Here is a 15,600-nt window from a genome sequence, read left to right as displayed (position 1 = left end):
TTTTCAAAAGCAACTATTGATACACCATCTTCCAAGGGCGATAAGCCTAAGAAAGAAAAGGTCAAATGTGCCTATTGTGAAAGACCTGGTCATGATGAACATAAATGTTTGCAGAAACAACTTGATCACTTGAAATAAATTTTTGAGAAGAATAATATCAGTGTTCCTGAGTCTATCAAACAAAGTTCTAATGAAGGGTCTAAAAAAGAAAAAGAAAATAGCAAGGGGAAAGCAAAGGGCAAGGCCCTTTTTGCAGTTGCTTCCTCACCATCCACTTGGGTTCTTGATTCAAGTGCTTCACACCACATGGCTTCATCTAAGGAAGAACTTGCATCCTTGGAGGCATGTACTATGCCTTCTATTTTGATGGGTGATAACACTCCTATTGAGGTGTGTGGGAGAGGGTCTGTTGATGTGGGGGTTGGCACATTCCATGATGTTCCTTGTGTACCCTCATTGTCAACTAATCTCCTATCGGTATACCAGATCACTCACACAGGTTTAGGCAAGCGGGTTGAGTTCACTCCTGATTCAGTGGAGATATGTGAGTTGCACAATGATTCTATAGTTTCAGTTGGGAGAGCATATCATCAGTCACGACTCTATATGTTTTCTCACTTTGTTCCTGATCCTCCTTTGACTGTTTCACTCATTCACTCTAATGATGTGAGCAGATTATGGCATGAGCGGTTTGGCCATTTTAACTTCTACTACTTGCATCAGCTTAACCAGTAGAGCATGGTCATAGGGTTTCCTTCTACTTTGACATTGGAGTCACTTGGAATACATGATAGAGCTTCTAATGGGTCAGATTCACTTGAGCAGTCTTCTACCTCCACTTTTGATGCAGAGAGTGATTCAGAGGACTCACCTCCTTCCTCTCCTAGTCATCATTTACAGGTTGATGATTCTCCTCTAGATTCTCCATCTTCTGGTCCACTTTGGGCTAGACAAACCTTGCAGTTTGCAGGTGATTTGGTTGCGGATCCATCAGACACCAAGCAGACTCGTTCACAATTTTAGCATGCTCTACATATCTTCATTGCTACTACCTCAAATCCACAGTCCTTTCATGAGGCTTCTGGTATTTCTGAGTGGGATACAGCTATGCAGGAAGAGTATAGTTCCTTGATGAAGAACCACACTTGGGATCTTGTCGCTTTTCCTAAGGGAAGAAGACTTGTTCGATGTAAGTGGATCTACCGAACAAAATTTGCAAGCTTTGCTGGAGGTGCAGGATGCTACATCTTTTGGGGGGGCCTCTTCCTCTCACTTGGTGTCCTAATTTTCTTTGGGGAGTCTCTTTTCTCTCTCTTTTGGGGGAATTTTATGTACATGGGTACCTCATTAGGCTTGACTTGCCGGGACCCATTTCTATATCCACCTAAGCTTTGCTTATGGGGGGTGTTAGTGTAGTTTTTTATTTTTCCTATTTTGCTAGGTTTTTCCTACACTTTTAATAATCTCGCTTAGGTTAATAAAGTATGTTTTATTAGGAGAATGGTTGTGAGGTGTCACCTTCCTACATGTGAGCATCCATTAGCTATCTTGGGAAGATACTTTGCTATCTTTAGTCCAATAGATGGTTGCTCCTCATTGGTTGGTGTTGCCACCTCCTCCCTCTTCCTAGCCTATATAAGCATGCTACCTGGCTTATATTTGCATCTCTTGGTTTTGCATCCTCTTAATGCTATTTTGCTTCCAACATTTGCATTACTCTCTTGGAGACTAACTCTATGATGCTATTTTGATTTTGTATCATTTGCATTCATAGTTTAGATATTTACTCTTTGCACTAGTTTTTTGGGTTATTAATCTTTTCAGATTCTAACAAGTAGAAATTGTAGAACTCAGTAGAACTTGAATTACTTGGTTAACACTGTAAATTGCAAGATAAGCTCAATAGTTGCTAACCATTTGACTAAATGCGAGTCACTAATAAATAAACTTGATCATAATGTCAACAATCTACCTCTTTGGCATTAGTGACAAAACCACTTATCAATACAAAAAAATTGAATTCTCAAAATTTCAAGCTCAAAACATTCTTTAGTCTCCATCCCATGTCTTCAACTCAGTAACATACTTTTTTTTTTTTGAGATTTTTTAAAATTTCTTTTGTAAGGAATGTTTTCTAATTATTTGTACATATATATGTATAATATTATGCTACTCCCCCATACATATATACATATGTTATGCTTTTCTCAATATATACATATATCTCTTATCTCATATATCAAATTTCCTATCTCTTATCTCATCTTCTCCCCCTTTTTGACATAAATGCCAAAGGTGTATGTTACATTGTAATGCCAAAATGTGACAAAAAGTTAGAATGTACCTTTAAAATCAATGCCATTGTCTTGTCCCAATTTTCCTATAACACCTTGCTTGCATGTAATGCAATTTGTACTTTTGTTGATAACTCCATCATGTGATCAACTATGGAGAAGTTATTATCATGGATGAGAATTTTGGCATGTGAAATGTGTTTTTGTAATGCATCCATGTTCAGGAGAATCATGCCTTGGATGTCTACAAGTGTGGCCCTAATTTTGGCTTCTTCCCTTAATAATTCTGCTTGCATATTAATTAGAAATCTAATATTTGAGTTATGAGCATAACTATAGCTCGGGTCAAGTGACAACTGGTGTGCACTTTCCTTCAAGTCTTCATCTATCTTAGATAGTTTATCTTTGATTTCCTGAGTGAAGATAGATGTATCACATAACTTGTTGAATAATGAAGTTACATTAATTGCAGAGGTTTCCAATGAGCTGAGAATAGTAGACAATTCTTGTTGATATATTGCGATTTTATGTGCAACTTGCTCCAATAATTTGTTCTCAAATTTCCCCTATGCTCTTTGTAACAACTTTTCTTGTCCATTCATATATTCATTGAATTTCTAAACAACTTCTACTGACTGAACCAAAATAGGTTGTATACTATCAACCTCAGTACATAGTGCATCTACAAGTATGTTCTTCGCATCTTCAAGCACTTGGTTTTCTCTACTTTTCTCTTCTTTAAGCTTCTTCTACTTAGATTTCTCCTACAATAGTTCACCTATGATGTTCAACTGATCAGGATTTAGAGTAGAGATATCCCAATTTGGGATAACTATGTCCTCATCAAGATCAATGTCTTCTTCTTTACCATTGTCTTTGCTTGGAACTTTAGTACTCAATTGAGGCTTGCTCTCAACTGTCTTTGTAATAATTATTTGCATACTTGGAATGGTAACAATAGTAGAAATAGAAGGGAGAGCAACAAAAGTAGAGATTGCACTAATGGTAGAAATATCTAGTTGTTGTGTAGCCAAATCTGATGATGGAGGAAGCATTAACTACTCAGTAGATGAAGTGTTGATCACTTCAGTCAATATAGAACTCAATTGAATAGGTGTATAGATTGGTTGGGTGCATGGTGTTGCAATGGTTTCCACAACCAACTTGGCATAAGATTTCTTGTAGCTTGATGGCATTAAATATTTTCTCAAAGAGTGAGGAAATGAGACCATAACTACTGCTGCAATCTTCTCTGGGTCCATTTCCTCAATACTCTGAATCTTAGGGAGATTCTCCTTGGTAGCTTCTTATTCTTTCTCCTCATCATCTAGATTTACATCATCTATTTCTATATCATCTTTATCATTATTTCCATTTTCTTCCTTGTCATTTTCATCATCTATGTCACTAATATGAACAACAGAATCACTCTATTGATGAAGTTTGTAGATATTCTTGCATGTAGTTATAGTTGTCTTCACCACATGCTCAATGTCATTAACCAATATCATGAAAGTGTTGAACTTTAGATTGAGTTTTTCCTCATTTTCCTTCATGGATTCTTTCACCTCTTTATCACTAAGACTCAACATGAGTTTCCTTAGAGTTTGTTCAAATATATCTTTTATAGTTTTCCTAGCATTTTCCCATCTAGGCTTGATTCTTTCCATAACCTCATTGGGAATTTTCCGTGCAAGTTGATCAGGTGAGTATTTCCATTTACCTAGTTTTGACATTATCATGTCTTTAACTTGCTTCTTCTCATTTGCATTCCTAGTCTCATATATGAGAGTTTTGAAGTTTTCCATGCCAACTCCTACATCAATTTCTTTTAGTTTTTTCCTAAAATATAGGTGGTATTTTGAAAATAATTTTGTCTAAATCTTCTTTACCTAATTTCAATTTATTTCTTGGTTTGGATGCTCTTTTTTTGAATACTATAGTAGATGACTCGGTAGGTCTAGTTATGATAACCTTACCCTTCTTCCTAATTGGCTCTTCTTCTTCAAATTTTGTTTCTTTTGCCTCATCTTCTTTCACATCATCTCCTTTTCCTTCTATCAATAGGAGAGTGGAACTTGCTTGCCTCAATTTTGTTATCCTCTTCTTTCTTTTACTAATTTATTGAGGAAGCTTAATTTCAAGTTCTATTCTAGCTTTGGCTTTATCAAAACTACAAAAATATGTTGCCTTTGGATCCACAAGTTCATTCAATAGTGCCTCAATGATATCCTTGATGTCATCAATGTTAACCTCATAGCTTAGAAGCTTGACCCACACCACTCTAGGTTGGACTACTTGAATGTACACTTTGTCATAGTCTACCATGAAAAAAACATCATCCTTGTAATCTTCTACAAGTTTCTTATGGATTCTAAATCTGCTATTCATCTTTTCTTTGAATGAATCAAAATAATTATCCATGATACTGAAAAAGTTCTCACCCATTTCTGTTATATATTCATTAATATGATATAGATTTGGCACATCTTTTCTCCATATGACTAAACCTTTTGAAGGGAAAAAAATTTGCCCAAAGAAGAATAAACAAGTCAAAAGTGAACAAAACTTACAAGGGTTGTTATTTAAATTTTTTATCCTCTCCATGTTCTTTTTGAATTGAATTAGCATTAGCTCGACAAGGTCAAAGGACATGTTGTTCTTCACCACCTTGAGAGCCAGATCAACTACCTCACATGACACACTGTTGAGATGACTTGAGCTATAGATTTTGTGAGCTATCACATGAATTCCAAATTTCAGCTTCATGTCAGTCACACTATTGATCTTCATAGCTCTTCCATCCCACTTGGCAAGATTTTTTCTTTTGAGTTCTACCCAACTTAGGATTTTGGTACTCTCTATTTTGTTCAACATTAGGAGCCTTGTGATTCGATGAATCATTTTCTTTGTTATTTGAATAGGCTTCTCCAACCATACCTACTCATTGTGTACATGACTAAGGATAAACCTTATCCATTTTATTTGAAAGTCTTGGGGCATATGCAGAATGTGTGTTAAACTCTTGGTCTCTAAATTTTGATGCTCGAGTTTCAACACACCATTCACACATAACTTTTCCAGAGTCTCATCCATCTCTAAGGTTCCAATATCTTCTATTGAACAAAAAAAATGTGAAAAAATATCATTAACAAGTAATACCTTTGGTGGAATCTGCGATTGAGCTCTGGTTGGATCAAGTGCTTATGCAATTGGCAGACTCAACTTGAAGTCTCGTGTCTTCCAATCGACTCCTCAAACCAAAATCTCAGATCATTTCCAATTTTTGCTATTGGAGGACGCCATGCTTGGTAGAGTTTATGAAAACACGAAAATCTTCAACAAAAAATGTACAGATCACTTGGAAGCACATAAATTTCCTTTTGTGAATATGTAATGTCACCGTTTTGGAGGAGTTAATTATTTATAAAGTTATCGATAAAAAAATATTACAAGGTAACTTTATATTTAATTAAGTGATATATCTTATAAAGTCATTAAATAAAATAATGTTCTAGAGGTTGTTGGAAGGAGTAGAGAAATAATTAAAAAAAGAGAGGCCGACCTATTGAGGAAAAAAGAATAAATAGGCATTGAGGGCTCATTGCCTATCATCGAGATTTATTATTGATTTTTGCTGATGTGCGTTGTGGAGCCTAGGATTTCTGCAAGTAGTCATAATTGGCCATTGAGAACAAAAACTCTCAGTTGGTATGCAATTTTGAGGGTGTGAAAGATCACTTGAATTATTGTAGCTATGGGAAGGATATTTCAGTCCTTTCACTTGTGCTTAATTGCTGGTTTGGAGTTTCAAGCAGAGTTGCACTTTCACCATATCATCTTCAACAGTCAGTCTCCAGTATTTGATCAATCCAGGTTCTTCATTTTAGTTTGTAGTCATAACAAGTTCTCAATTGCATATAGCTAGTTAGGGTTTGTCTGTAATGTGCCATGTCATAATGTTTCGATGTTGAAAATTGCCATATCATTTGTAAAAACATTTGGTTTTCATTGAATGAATACATTGGCACTATTATTTTGTTATTTCAGCAATATACTTTAGCAGTGTATTAAATTTAGGGTTTTGTTTAGTGGCCTATTAGAAAGGGTCATTACAGTGGTATCAGAGTAGGTTTCCTACCAGCTTGATAGGGTTTATCTAGCCAATTTACACATGGAACCAGCATAACTAAGAATATGGTTGAGAGACGTTCTCAAAGGCCATCCAAAAATGTGCGAGATGATGAGACTTTACAGCATCAGGAGAGGCTTCTATAGTCAATAGAGGCAACTACATAGGCAATGATGGTTATGATGCAACATTTGATTGGGGAAAATAAGAGAAATAATCATGATACTAACCAGGATGATAGAAGTATAGTAGGATCACAACATAGGACATGGTCTAGAACAGCTGATAGACCCACACATCCTACATTCAGGGAAGAAACTCTAGCATGCACACCTGATGCTATGGTAATAGATATTGTAGATGAACTTTGAAAAGCAAGGAATGAGTGGGATTCATTACCAACATATGTACAGGATGGGTGGACATTTGACAGGAACTTAAACTACAGAGCTGCTAGGCAGAAGCAGGTGGATAAACATAGTGAGTTGCAATAGGTCACCAACAAGTTGGTATTACCCACATTTGATGGCAGTGGAAAATGATTGCTCATGCTTGGATTCATAAGGTGTATACTTTCCTATCTCTAAAGACTATGACATAATTTGAAGTGCTCAAGTATGCCACTTTACACTTAGATGGGGCAACACAAGATTGGTGGACACATGGCATGATCACATTGCAACACAATCAGATAAGCACTTATCAGGAATTCATGGATAGATTAATAGAAAGGTTTGATAAAAAAAATCCTCAATTTTATTTTCAAGAGTTAGCCCAATTGAGACAGTTAGGAAGCTTAGAACAATTTATCAATGACTTCCAAAATCTTGCAGTGATGGTTCCTGACATTTTAGAATAGAGGCTAGTCATTTTATTCATAGAGGGATTAATTGAACCACTCAAGGGGTGGGTAAAGGCTTTTGATCCTCTTACATTACAGGAAGCTATGAAGAAAGCCCGTAGTATGGAACTTGCTGCTCCAGCAAATTGGTTTAGTTCCAAGGGTTCTTCATCATTTAGAGATAACAAAGGGGAATTCAGCAAGGGTAAAGAGAAGGTTAGTGACTCAAAAGGCAAGTCAGCTATACGCTTGGATAAGGAAACACTTAATGACCTACGTAGGAAGAAGCTATGCTTCTTTTGCAAAGGTCCCTATGAGTTTGGTCATGATTGTCCTATGAGGCCTAAGGGGATGGCTAACCGAGTGATGTGGACTTATTAGGAGGGTTCAAATTTAGACAACTCAGAGCACCATGATGAGGATCCTAATGGGGTAGAGGGTGAATAGGAGATAGATAGTGCTGAGAAAAAAGAGGCTCCAGAGCTACATTTACATGAGGCACGTCTGTCTAGTATTTAAAGAGAGGGATCTTTCAGACTTCAAGCAGTCTTGGCAGGGCAGAAGGTTATTACTCTATTGGATACAAGTGCCACACATAATTTCATTGATGCACGATTTGTGGAGAGGCATGGAATCATTACTGAGGAGTTCAAAGGATTGAGAGTCAAGGTAGTTGATGGATATACTCTTCACTGTGACAGGATGGTGTGAGATCTACGTTTGTGCCTGAACAACTATGAGTTCAAGGCAGACTATCATGTGATCAACATGGGTGACATGGACATAGTACTTGGGATGCAATGGCTACATTATTTGAAGGAGGTTACTATAAGACTAGAGGATATGGAGATATGGTTTGAGGTGGATGGCAGGACTCATGTGCTGAAGGTTATTCGTAATGGTGATGTCAAGACTATCTCACTTAGATGGATGGAGAGATTAGCTAGGCATAATAATATAGAGTGGGAAATAATATGTGCCTTGATGCCTACCCAGTAAGAGCATCATAAGATTGAATATCATCTAGCTATTCAAAAATTGAGAATCAAGTATGAGAAGATTTTTAGTGAGATTCCACCAGGCAGGTCACCAGACAAAGGCATTGAGCACATTATCGAGCTGGAGGAAGGCGCTAAGCCTATCATGATCACACCATATCGGCACCCAAAATGACTCAAAGATGAGATCAAGAGGACCATCAAGGAGTTGCTAGCAATGGGACACATTAGACCAAGTAAGTCACCTTTTGCATCTTCTGTTGTTTTGGTAAAAAAGAAGGATGGTACTCTACCAATGTGTATTGATTATACAGTGTTGAATAAGAGAACTATAAAGAATAGGTATCCCATCCACAAATTGATGAGTTGGTAGATGAATTGCATGGGGTTTGTTATTTCACAATTTTTTTTTTTTGAGATTAGGCTATCACCAGATTAGAGTTCAAGAGCAAGATATTGAGAAAACTGCTTTTAGGTGTCATTGTGGGCACTTTGAGTTTGTAGTCATGCCTTTTGGTTTGACTAATGCACCTACCACTTTTTAGTTCACTATGAACAAGGTCTTTCATCATTAGTTGAGGAAATTTTTTCTAGTGTTCTTTGATGATATTTTGATCTATAGTAGGACATGGTAGGAACATTTAGAGCACTTGGAGACAGTATTGAGCATTTTATAGAGGGAGTCCTTGTATGCCAAGGAGTCCAAATGTGATTTGGGGATGACAGAATTGTTGTATCTTGGACAAATCATTAGTGCAAAAGGAGTGTGAATGGATCCTGAAAAGATTTGTGCTATTGTTTTGATTGGCCACCACCAGAGAACCTTACACAGTTAAGAGGGTTCCTTGGTCTATGTGGATTCTATCACAGGTTTGTCAGTGGCTACTCATGACATGCAACACCCATGATAGATTTTTTGAAGAAAGGGGCATTTGTGTGGACTTTGGAGGCATAAGAGTGTTTTATGTGGTTCAAGGAAATAATGACTACATGCCCAGTATTAGCATTGCCAGATTTCACAAAGCCATTTGAGCTTCAATGTGATGCTTCTGGAGAGGGAGTTGGTGCTTTACTGATGTAGGACAAGCATCCTATAGCTTACGAGAGTAGGAAACTCAGAGGGCTTGAGAAATCATTCAGCATATATGATAAGGAGATGTTGGCCATCATGCATGCCTTGGCCAAATTTAGACAGTATCTTGTGGGCAACAAATTTTGTATTAAAACTGATCATAATAGTTTGAGGCACTTTTTGGGATAGTGGGACCTGAATGATCATCAATAGAAGTGGGTGACTAAGTTATAGGAATATGATTTTGATATCACATATGTTAAGGGGACACATAATATTGTTGCAGATGCTTTATCCCGTAGTCCACACCTCACTTCTATGATTTACATATCAGAGGATTGGCGACACTTGATTGTAGTAGAATATGCCAAAGACACATGGGCCTCTACTATAGTGGAGGGAACAAAAATTGACACCAGATACACTCTCATAGATGATTTGATCATTTACAAGAATAGGTTTTACTTAGTCCCAAGATAGAAAGTGAAGCAGTTGATTTTGAGAGCATTCCATAATTCATCTACAACAAGCCATCTTGGGTATTTCAAGACTTACAGGTTAGTATGGGAATGGTTCACTTGGAAGGGACTTAAGGCTGATGTTTTGTAGTATGTGCGTGAGTGTCATGTTTTCCAATAGAACAAACAAGAGCACACTTATCCAGCAGGGCTCCTACAACCACTTCCTATTCCTGACAGGAAGTGGGAGTGCATCTCTATGGATTTTATTACGGGCTTGCCCAGGGCCCAAGGGTGTGATTGTATCTATATGGTGGTGGATAGGCTAACAAAATATGCTCACTTCTTCCCTATCACTACTACATACTCAATAGCTCAGGTGGCAGAGGTCTTCTTTAGGGAGGTTTTTATATTACATGGTTTGCCTTAGAGCATTGTGAGTGATAGGGATAGCCGCTTCATGAGTCACTTTTGGCAGGAGGTATTTCAGTTGTTTGGTACTGAGCTTACACCTAGCACTAATTATCACCCATAGACTGATGGCCAAACAGAGATTTTAAACAAATGGGTGGAAGGGTATTTGAGGAATTATGTGGCAGATCAACATCGAGCTTGGGTCGGATGGATATATCTCTGTGAGTATTGTTATAATACTACATACCATATGATTATACAAATGAAACCCTTCATGGCACTTTATAGCTATGAGGCACCTAGTTTCTTAGATTTTTTGTTGGGAGAAAGTCAGGTACCCTGTGCAGGTGAACTATTACAGGAAAGTAAGGATATAGTTGCTACTCTCAGAGATAACATTGCTAGAGCTCAGAACCAGCAAAAGCAGTATGCAGACAATAAGAGGACTGAGCATAGCTTTGAGGTGAATGATATGGTTTACCTCATGTTGCAGCATATAAGCAATCCACTCTTAAGAAGAGTGGTGTAGAGAAACTCAAGCCACGCTATTATGGACCATTTAAGATCGTCAGGCGAGTTGGTGAGGTGGCTTATGAGTTGGAGCTACCTGCAGATAGTAGAGTGCACAATGTGTTTCATGTATCATGCCTCAAAAAAGTGTTGGGTTAGAATGTGATGCCTTCTGTAGTATTACCTCCCTTGGATGATGAAAGAAAATTGATCTTAGTGCCAGAATCCAGTCTGGATAGTAGAGAGAAGTAGCTTCGTAGGAGAGTAATTAGAGAGTATTTGATTAAGTGGAAAGATTTACCTGTTGAAGATGCTACTTGGGAGGGAGAAGTGATTTTGCAGCATCCAACATTAAGATTTCTTGAGGCCAAGCAATTTTAGGGGGGGGCGGACCTGTAATGTCCTCGTTTTGGAGGAGTTAATTATTTATAAAGTTATCGATAAAAAAATATATTACAAGGTAAATTTATATTTAATTAAGTGATATATCTTATAAAGTCATTAAATAAAATAGTGTTTTAGAGGTTGCTGGAAGGAGCAAAGAAATAATTAAAAAAAGAGAGGCCGACCTATCGAGGAAAAAAGAATAAATAGGCATTGAGGGCTCATTGCCTATCATCGAGATTTATTATTGATTTTTGCTGATGTGCATTGTGGAGCCTAGGGTTTCTGCAAGTAGTCACAATTGGCCATTGAGAATGAAAACTCTCAATTGGTATGCAATTTTGAGGGTGTGAAAGATCACCTAAATTATTGCAGCTGTGGGAAGGATATTTCAGTCCTTTCACTTGTGCTTAATTGCTGGTTTGGAGTTTCAAGTGGAGTTGCACTTTCACCATATCATCTTTAGCAGCCAGTCTCCAGTATCTAATCAATCTAGGTTCTTCATTTCAGTTTGTAGTTGTAACAAGTTCTCAATTGTATACAGCCAGTTAGGGCTTGTCTGTAATGTGCCATGTCATAAAGTTTCGGTGCTAAAAATTGCCATATCATTTGTAAAAACATTTGGTTTTCATTGAATGAATACATTGGCACTATTATTTCGTTATTTCAGCAATATAATTTAGCAGTGTATTAAATTTAGGGTTTTGTTTATTGGCCTATTAGAAAGGGTCATTAAAGAATAGCTCTTCAAAAATTTACGGTGATGAATGAATTTGATTCCCTTCCTTTTAACAAATTTTCACTTTCCAATCATCATAAATGCTTGGTATGATCACTCATTAGGTGACATACTATCTTCCACTTGGTTCAACCTTAGTGCTTGGTAAAGTCATTCATAACTCGCTATCCACACAATGTTTTTAGTGTATCCCAACCTTGCTCATTAGGGTCTTGCAACCCCACCTAGCTCGGTAATGTCTAGATTTTTCTTAGTCACTTAGTGATCCCTTTGCATCTTGAATGCTGATATAGATCTTTCATTCTAGCTAGTTGAAACTGATGTAAGATGTCTATTTTAGAGTCTTAGTTTCAATCATCGCTACAGGAGATCAAGAAGAAATGCTTGTGTCATCCAATTCTTGAGTGACATGTGCTTGATGGCTCAGACTTGCATTCTCAAAAGATTTTGGAATCCATTGCTGCCTCATCTACTTTCTAACATTGTTAGCTTTGGCTTTCTTTTCATCTTCTATCCTTCTAGTGTTCATACAGTTCTTGGCAAGATGTCTAAGTTCTATGTAAATAAAACATCTTCTAGTGATGTCTCTTGTCCTCATGTGATGGTTACACAATTTTCTCCAATTTTCCCAAATTCTCCACAGTAGTGGCATCTACACCATGTGTTGTAATCCCATCCAAATATAGCTTTCACAATTTTTTCTACTGGGTTCAATATCTTGGTTTTGCATTCAGAAGATTTGTGCCAATGCTTCTTACATTTGTTACATTTACCTTCAAATTTAGGTTTCTCTTTGCATTCACTTGCTCTATGACCATGCTTATTGCAATTGTAACACTTTCCATTGAATTTTTCTTTACCATTACTCCAACATTTGTTTGATGTGTGACCTAACTTACCTGATTGCAAGTAGGCCTTTGATTCTTTTGAGCTCCTTGCTCGAATGATTCACCTTCTTCTGCATATCCTATTCTTGCTTTTCCTTTTTGTCTATATTGATTTTTCTCATTCAACTGATTCATGTTTTCTTGAGATTTCATCATCCTCTCATTGGTTTGCTTTTTAGTGTTTAGATTATTTTGTAATCTTTCATTCTTTGATCTTAGATTCATGATTTCTTCATTTGCATTAGTAAGATGATCAATAAGGTCTACCTATTGAAGGGATACATGCTAAACATTATTTTTTCCTTCTATCTCTTCTTTGTCTCTATCTTTTTCTTCCATGACTTCACACAATTTTACTAACTAAATTTCTTGTTCTCTTTTCATCTTTCTAACTTCTTCTTGAAGATTACAATTCTATTCTAATAGGTCTTTGATTGCCTCATTAGCTTCATCTGAATTTATTTCTAGATAGATATCTTCAATTCTTTCTTCAGTGTAGAATTTGTCATTTATTTGTACTGCAAGATGTTTTCCTCTTTTCAAGGATTAAGAGAGTTGCTCCTTTTCTTTCTGAAGTTGCCCAATAGACAATTTCAAATCCATCTTTGTATTTTCAATAGCCTTATCTAGCCTAAATACCTCCATTGCCTCTAATCCTTGCTCAAGCTATTAAACTTCTTCTTTGAGAACCATAAAGCTTCGATACCAATTGTTGGAAATATAGGATAGGCTAGGTTACTAAGAGGGGAGGGGTGAATCAAGAATCGATAAAAAATATTCTTATTTCACCAATTAATCCTTCATATATATTCTGATCTAATTGTATGCCTAAAAAAAAGACTATTAAAACATTCATAAGACTTTGACACAAGATATGGTGGCCCAAAAACCTTCCAAATAGAAAGCAAAACTGGGGTGGGGATGATATCCTCAAGCTTTAGTACTATAGTATGAATTTGGCTGGTTAAGACTTACAATTGATCACTTCTAATGATCTACCTTGTTAGGAGCAATAAGGACTACTAGGTCCACCTTGTTAAAGGATTTACAAAACATATAAGTATGCACTTGGTAAAGAGATTTAAAAAAGATTGTTAAGTATACCTTGTGAAAGGATTTAACTATTCCACCTGTTAGGATAAACTAGTAGCTAATCTTTGATCTACAACTCTGATTTGCTAGTAGAGTTTCCTTTGGAGCGTAACGATCACATTGCTGCCATAGATAAATCTTTGCTACTCCTTATACTACTTGTAGCCTTCTTAATTCACACTTCTACTCTTATTATATTTGCATCATATGTTCTTTTATATGTCATTTGGATTTGATACAATACATTACCTATATACCAATCCAAATCATAATTCATCAAAGTCAGCTACAATATAGGTTTCACCAAAATACACAAAGTTGGTCCAACTATTGGTACTCAAGTTTTGAAGACAAACTCAGTGGAGTTTTGATACTCAACAACCATTATCAACACTCGACATTGTCATGCTCTTAGTAGATGTAGAAGCTTGGTTCATACTAATCACTTCCAAGTAGTCTAAACTCGATCAGCACTGATGACTTAGTGAACACTGCAAAAATTGACATATAAATTAAATCACTTGGTTGACACGCTGCAAGACTCGGTTAACACTAACACTGCGAGCTCGGTATAAACTGAATCGCTTAGTTGACACTTCCTGGCTCAGTCAACACTTGATTCACATCAATGATTCTATGAAATTGGTAAACACTGGAGAGCATGATGTTCAATGTGCAACTTGGTAAATACTATGAAGCTCAGTTTGCACTGATACTCATCATATTGGTAGATACTGCTCGGTGTGAATTGAATATTACTTCTAGAGCTTGGTAGAAACTATAGAACTCAATAGAACCTAAACTACTTAGTTAACACTATAAACTACAAGATAAGCTTGGTAGTTGCTAACCATTTGACTAACTATGAGTCGCTAACAAACAAACTTGACCATAATGTCAACCATGTACACAAATAGCACAAATACAACATAACATGAAACAACATATGGAAGAACAAAGATACATTTAGAGGAATAATAAAACAAGTTCGATTCTTTTATCACCTTGCACTTATGAAGCAACAAAGATCATATAAAAGAATCTAACAACATTTAGCAAACATATTACGAGAGAAATACAGTACAACAAACAAACACACAACAAAGACTACCACAAAAGACTAGCCTATCAAGCGTGCCATCTACTCTCCCCATCTTTTTGTTTATCATTTAGAGAAGGTGGGTAACTTGCAAGAGGGACTATATTCAACACAAAAGGAATGATAGTTAGTTCCAAACAAGGATCCTTTTGAGAATCACAATGTTCAATACTAGGTGTAAGTGTTAATTGTGAAGAAAAAATATTAGGTAAATCAATGTTAATGCCAATAGTTTCATATTCATCATTAACATCATCAACATCATCAATAGTATCTTCATCATCTAAATCAATCAAAATAGAATCTAAGATACAAATAGAATCATCAGAATCTCGCAATTTAACACCAGCAACAACTTCTTTTAACAAATCATGCATACTTATATCCAAAGAAGATAAATATTTTTGAATAGTATAATTACGAGCTTTAGCTTGAGCACGAAAAATTTGTGGTGTTCATTTGCAAATTGGTTACGTTTTTCTTTACTTGAAATGTGTTGAGAACTAGGAGGAACAATTACCTGATCCTTCACTAGTTCTATAGGAGAATTAATAGGATTAACAAGAGACTAACAAGAAACAAGGGAAGTTTGATTAATAGTTGTAGGAGGTATGGATAAAGGGGGTATAGAAGGTGCAGGAAAAAGACCATGGTTAAGATCCCTAGGAAGTAAGATTAAC

This window comes from Cupressus sempervirens, chromosome 1 (genome assembly GCF_028749045.1).
Source record: "Cupressus sempervirens isolate cs-2001-9-10 chromosome 1, ASM2874904v1, whole genome shotgun sequence".
NCBI lineage: Eukaryota > Viridiplantae > Streptophyta > Pinopsida > Cupressales > Cupressaceae > Cupressus > Cupressus sempervirens.
The sequence above is the reverse complement of the archived record's forward strand: the minus strand, read 5'-3'. Positions refer to the sequence as shown.